Genomic DNA, 7,500 nt, shown 5'->3' with positions numbered 1-7,500 from the left:
ACGGGCGACAAAAATGAAGAACCTTACGAGACAATGTGTTTTTTCGTCGAGTTTTCATATGTAAATAACGTGTATATGGCGTTTGATAATATGCATTTGTGGTGTTGGAATTGAATTCGCCATGAAATCCTAATGTGGCGAATGACACGCGAGCAGGTGCGCCGATGGTCGACACGGGCAACGGAAATGAAGAATCTCACGAGACAATGTTGTTTTTCGTGGAGTTTTCATATGTAAATAATGTGTCTATGGAGTTGGATAACGCATCTGTGGCGTTGGAATTGAATTCGGCATAAAATTCCTAATGCGGCCAATGACACTCGAGCAGGTGCGTCGATGGCCGACACGGGCGACGGAAATGAAGAATCTCACGAGACAATGTTGTTTCTCGTCGAGTTTCCATATGTAAATAATGTGTCTATTGTGTTGGATAAGGCATTTGTGGCTTTGTAATTGAATTCAACATGAAATCCTAATGTGGCCAATAACACGCGAGCAGGTGCGCCGATGGCCGAAACGGACGACAAAAATGAAGAACCTCACGAGACAATTTTGTTTTTCATCGAGTTTTCATATGTAAATAATGTGTATATGGTTTTGGATAACGCATCTGTGGCGTTGGAATTGAATTCAGCATAAAAATCGTAAGGTGCCCTATGACACGCGAGCAGGTGCGCCGATGGCCGACACGAGCGACGGAAATGAAGAATCTCACGAGAAAATGTTGTTTCCTGTCGATTTTTCATACGTAAATATTGTGTCCATGGTGTTGATAACGTATCTGTGGCGTTGGAATTGAATTCGGTATAAAATCCTAATGTGGCAAATGGCACTCGAGCAGGTGCGGCGGTGGCCGACACGGGTGACAAATATGACGAATCTAACGAGACAATGTTGTTTTTCGTCCAGTTTTCATATTTAAATAATGTGTCTATGGTGCTGGATTGGTATTTGGATTTAAAAAAATAAACACTTAAAATGGAAAATTTTGTTATGACTCCTCACCATAGCAATGTCCACTGCAGTCACTTCGGAAATTATTTCTAAGTATATTATAAGGGGTGAGGGTGTTTGTACATGGGGCTGTCCGAGCTCTCGGTTCGGGCGTACAGTCGCCCCCACTTCTCTGCCGGCCCTGGCCGGCCGCCCGGCGCGTCATTCCGGCCAGCGACCGGCGACGTCGCTCCATCCGGCTGCACGGCGGCGTTCAGTGTCCCTGGGCCGTTTGTGTTGGTCATGTTTCTGCATGTCGTGCGCGAAAACCCCCAAGGGTCGATCGAAACTTCGATGTAGCGCCCCCCGCACGCTTGAGACCAAGTGTTTGTGCGCGCATTGAGCGAGAAGGCTCGCCTAGAAATTCGGTAATGCTCGTCAACCCAGCGTCGATCGGTTAAAATTGTGGGTTTCGAGACATGCGGAAGATTCGCCAGAATCTTGACATATCTCTTGCTTGTGTCGGTGCTTGGCATCGAACTAGCTGGACTCTCGATAAGTAATGATGCCCTCGGATCTTCGGCAAGGCTTCCCCTTGGCATTCGGGTTGGTTAAGTCAAGGGTTCGGGGCCTTGCTGAGAAAGTTACTTGCGTCGTGTCGCGGGCGGATTTAATCGATTTCTCGCCATGATTATTCCGCACCTAAGCAATCCATCAAAGTCCCTCGATCTAGGATGCGTCAATGCTCGGGAGCCTAAAATGGTCTCGGCTTTCAGGGGTCGGGGAGCGATGGGGCATCGTGGGTGTCCCTAGCTTCGACAAGCGATTCAATCGCTCGACGGTTAACCACAGTCCGTGTTAGGCGGGGCATGTGCTTAGAACATTCGTCAGTCTTCCTCCTCTTTTCGTCAGATCGTAGCGATGGATGATCCGAGCGGGTGTTTGTGCTTTGTGCACGTAACGACACGTGAGTGGTGGTGGATGTGTATGGATTACGTGTGGTCTCTGCTTGTGCAGCGAAAATGTATCCGGCACCCTTTTCTAGTGATCGGTTCACGAGATTAGGAATGAGTACAATCCAAATCCCTTAACAAGGATTTATTGGAATGAGTACAATCCAAATCCCTTAACAATACCGGGCTCTACGAGTCTTGTAATTGGAATGAGTACAATCCAAATCCCTTAACAAGGATCCATTGGAGGGCAAGTCTGGTGCCGGCAGCCGCGGTAATTCTAGCTCCAATAGCGTATATTTAAGTTGTTGCAGTTAAAAAGCTCGTAGTTGGACTTTGGGTTGGGCCGGCCGGTCCACCTCTTGTGTGCGCCGGTCGTCTCGTCCCTTTTGCCGGCGATGCGTTCCTGGCCTTAACTGGCCGGGTCGTGCCTCCGGCGCTGTTACTTTGAAGAAATTAGAGTGCTCAAAGCAAGCCTACGCTCTGGATACATTAGCATGGGATAACATTATAGGATTTCGATCCTATTACGTTGGCCTTCGGGATCGGAGTAATGATTAACAGGGACAGTCGGGGGCATTCGTATTTCATAGTCAGAGGTGAAATTCTTGGATTTATGAAAGACGAACAACTGCGAAAGCATTTGCCAAGGATGTTTTCATTAATCAAGAACGAAAGTTGGGGGCTCGAAGACGATCAGATACCGTCCTAGTCTCAACCATAAACGATGCCGACCATGGATTGGCGGATGTTGCTTTTAGGACTCCGCCGGCATCTTATGAGAAATCAAAGTCTTTGGGTTCCCGGGGGAGTATGGTCACAAGGCTGAAACTTAAAGGAATTGACGGAAGGGCACCACCAGGAGTGGAGCCTGCGGCTTAATTTTACTCAACACGGAGAAACTTACCAGGTCCAGACATAGTAAGGATTGACAGACTGAGAGCTCTTTCTTTTCTTTTTTTTTCAATGAAATGGCTTCATTAAAGATGGTAAAAAAACGTTTCGTCTACAAATACACTGGGCATCCCCAGGACAGAAACTATAAACGTAACATTAATAGCAAATCCACAGTCTTACAATGCACTACGAATTATACAAAGTATTTGTGGCTTCCGGCACACAACGATAAGTATGGATTTTGATCTTCATGAGAGCAGCCTCCACATTCACCTTTTCATCCTCAAACATCACACGATTTCGTTGATTCCAGATCTGATATACGGTGGCCGAAAGTGCTGTGATCTTCATTCTTGCTAGCAAGAAGTTTGCTCTGTAACTAATCCTGAACGCACGTAGAATACTCGCTAGGGAACGCATCAATTTCTTCATATCAAACCACCCACAAACAGCATCCCAAAGTTTCGAAGAAGATGTGCACTCGAAGAAAAGGTGTTTGACAGATTCATTTGCATTTAAACATAGCACACACCTTTGGTCCGTTACATATCCAAGCCTATCCCTTGTCAAAAGCTTTCCATGTGCTACTAACCACATAACAAAACGATGTTTCGGAAGAATACATTTCTTTGTGAGTAGAGGTTTCCACGGCCAAACTCCTTTCGCATGCACAAATAATTCGTATGCCTTGGTTAGACCTCGGCCCGAGTTAAACCAACTGTTGAGACGATGTACAGCAGCCTCTACCGAGCCATCAACACGTAAGATCTCTCTCTGATTTGAAAAATCTTTTTGATGAGGGGTGATACATCTTTATTCCATGTCCAATTCTACACCTCCCCAAGGCAGCTGTACACATGATTCACCCATTTAATCCATTGTGTATCTTTCTTCGAGTGAATATTCCACAGAGTTTTCGAGATCAACGTGCAGTTCCAGGCTCTTAAGTACATTAAGGCTAGTCCTCCATCCGCAATTGGCTTGCAAAGCATGGACCAAGCAATTGGTGGTCGCTTAGTTGGCCAAAAAAATTTCTGACAGATGGAATTCACCATATCAATCACGCAGTACGGAACCGGTAGTATAGTCAACCAAAAACACTCAATGCCTTGTATCACCGATCGAATCAATTCAATCTTCCCAGCATAAGATAAAGAATGTCTAGGCCAAGCACTAACCTTCTTTGAGATCCTATCAACTAGGTTATCATAGTCACTCGCCTGAAGTTTGGATGCCGCAAGCGGGACACCAAGATATCTGAATGGGAGAGTTCCAATCTTGAATCCCGTAGTATTAATAATTTCCTAGCAACTTAACTCATCAATGCTAGCAAAGTAAATGTTAGATTTCAATGCATTCATACGCAGCCCTGCCATGTCACCAAAGCTGTTAAGGCAATCCATAATCATCAAAATACTACGGATATCCCCATTCGAGAACAGAAGTAATTCATCAGCATATGCTAAGTGAGTGATCCGAAGATTCTTGCATTTGGGGTGGTACCCAAATTGCTGTGAACGTGCCATTCTATTGAGCATACGAGATAGTACTTCAAGACATAGTGTAAACAGTAATGGAGATAGTGGGTCACCTTGTCTCAGCCCACGCTTCCCTAGTAAATGCCCATGATATTGACCATTAATCACAATGGAGTAAGACGTTGTTGTTACACATTCCATAATCCAAGCAACAAACCTACCCGGGAAATTGAAAGAGAGTAGGGCAGCTTCAAGGAAGCCCTAGTCCACCGTGTCGTATGGTTTTTCTAGATCAATCTTCATAGTGCATCTTGGTGTCCCACGCTTACGTGCATATTTCCTCAACAATTCCAGTGCCAAATGAATGTTATCAACTATAGATCTCCCATGCAAGAACGCTGCCTATGCCCCATCAACTAACTCCCCCATGATTCCACGCAATCTGTTCACAATAATTTTCGAGATAATCTTGTAGAAAACCTTGCAACAAGATATCGGTCTGTAGTCCTTGACTGAGGCTGCCATGTCTGTCTTGGGCACTAGTGCGATTAACGAGTGGTTCCACTGTTTTGGGATGCTCCCATGAATGAAGAATTCAGAAAACGCTCGACATACATCATCCTTGATTATTTGCCAAGAACTCTTAAAGAATTTCGCCCCAAAACCATCTGAACCAGGGGCCTTGTCATCATCAATGTCATGCAAAGCAAGTTCAATTTCATCTGTTGTGACAATAGCAACTAGTCCATCCCAATTATTCTCGAGAACACACATACCCTCACCAAATATAGCAGTATCAATATCAGATGTATCCACTTTACTCCCAAGCAGCCCTTTATAATATTCAACAAAACACTGACCAATCTCATCCTTATCCTCGCATGTACTGCCATCAAGTCGCTTTACAGTCCCAATTGCATTTCGTTTGTTGTTCCTCTTGATCAAGTCATGGAAGAACTTAGTACACCGATCACCTTGTTGCAAGTAATTGATTTTTGCTTTTTGAGCAATGAACATACATTCCGCATTGAGTAGGAATTCAGTTCAACTTTTGACCTCACCATAATCTGCAGGCATAACCCCGTTGTCAAGCATATTCATTTGTAAATTTTCCAATTTAATCTTCATTACCGTTGCTCTGGCCGAAATGTTGCTAAATTTATTTCTGTTCAGATTATGAAGCGGTTTCTTAAGCGACAAGAACATCTGCTTCAGCTTGTACTGGGAAGTGCCGTGCCCGTGAAAATGCCAATTGGTCGAAACCACATTCATAAACTCATCACAAAGTGTCCACATGTTGAAGAATTTGAACGGCTTAGTTGGCTGTTTTTGTTTCTCAAATAAGGATACAACAGATAGTGTGTGATCAGATATACTTCCCGGTGCAATGAAATTCGCTATCCCATCAAATTTCGCATCAATCCATCTTTGATTAACAAGTACACGATCCAACTTACAACACACCGATGGGCTGAACCAAGTGAAGTAACACCCCGTTGCCCTAATATCAAGAAAGTCCAACATAGCTAAACAATCAACAAAGTCTTTAGTTTCATAGTTCTTGATTTTCAAACCTCCATTCTTCTCATTTGATGATAACACATTATTGAAGTCTCCCATCAAGAGCCAAGGTATCCCGCAATTTTAACCATAAGATTTAAAGTTATCCCTAAGAGTTCTACGCTGCACAATCGTATTAAAACCGTAAACAAAAGAAATACAGAACATCTTTTTAGTAAGCAAGCATTGAGCAGTGACATGAATCGCTTGTTCAATAACTCCATCAATAATCAATCGCGTCGTTAAAGGGTTCCAAAACACGAAAAATTCTCCCCTTCTTATTAAGTGTAAAATTATGAACAAAATTCATAACTTTGCACCGAATTCGAAGAAAATTCAGCAAAGCCTTGTCATCGAGTTTAGATTCAAGTATCCCAAAAATATCTAACTTATGAGTGGGCATTGCAGCTTGGACACTCTTTTGTTATAGAGATTTATGTAGACCTCTAATATTCCAACATGCCAAATTCATTGAGAACCAAAGGCAATTTCGGGTTGCCGCCCCTTCTCTTGATTACCAAAGAATCTCTTATCCGAATTTTTGATTTCAAGTTTAATATACTTCGTATCACAAGAGCTAGAACCCTCCATACCACTGTAGAAAGCCGCATTATTCTTCGTTATTTCATGCTGCAGATTTGTATCATACTTGCCATTTTTCTTTTTCTTGTTTTTCTTATTCTTCTTCTTGTTAGAAACTTCTTTGAACCCATCTGTATAAGAAGTACCGTCATCACACTTATCACTGTCATTGACCATCGGTGCTTTAACCTTATCATTAATTACCTCTTTCACGACTTTCTCTTGACTATGCTCACGGGTTGTAGGGACAGAGTGTTTTATGTCATGCACATTCTGCCCCTCAGAAGATGTACCAGCACCTTGACTCGTACCTCCGAAAACATTTGTCTCAATAGTCTGTTTTGAAATTGACCGAGGAGGGGCATGCTTATAATTCTTTCCAATTCTGGATTTGCCCCTAGAGTGGCCATTTTGCCTTACCCGAGCCTGTCTCTACAAATTCCAATTTGTAGTCAACATTAGCCATTCTATTGTTCTTGAACAAGCTAGCATAAGAAACCCTGTTATTCTTATTGATTACTCCAGAGGTTTCTTTCATCACATTAGCTGTTGCATCATTCACGTAGCCTTGCTTTACAGTAGTATTGTGAGCACTCATTTTATCAGTACCAGCAGCATTATGTTCATCGCTACATACAGTAGGTAGGCTTTCTATAACAACAGTACTGTTATCCCCATTCATATTGGCAATGTGACAAACACTTGGTGTGCATGCAACAATAACCAGAGATAAGCTCAAACGAGATTTACACCAACCGGCGAAGAACAAAAAGGATGAATTAAATCAAATCATCAGCACAAAGTAAACCAACACCTCACTCTCCGAACGATACAACAAGTATACAGAAAGATGCAGCGAAGTACCTGCAAATCGCAAATCCCTGTAGAATCACGAGGCCAAAAGCAACTATCGACTTTCGAAGGGTGAGAAACTGAGGTAATGATATGAGATCCTCAATCTAGATGTTAATCAGTAAAGAAACCAGAGCAAAATCATCAAGAAATATTCCAGTAAGGTCACGAAACCAAACCAGAAGAATCACCACGAGCAACACGTCATTTTCCCTAGAGAGAGGGGAGAGCAAATCTCTCTAAAA

This window comes from Primulina tabacum, chromosome 6, assembly GCF_025594145.1.
Source record: "Primulina tabacum isolate GXHZ01 chromosome 6, ASM2559414v2, whole genome shotgun sequence".
In the NCBI taxonomy this organism is placed as follows: Eukaryota; Viridiplantae; Streptophyta; class Magnoliopsida; order Lamiales; family Gesneriaceae; genus Primulina; species Primulina tabacum.
The sequence above is the reverse complement of the archived record's forward strand: the minus strand, read 5'-3'. Positions refer to the sequence as shown.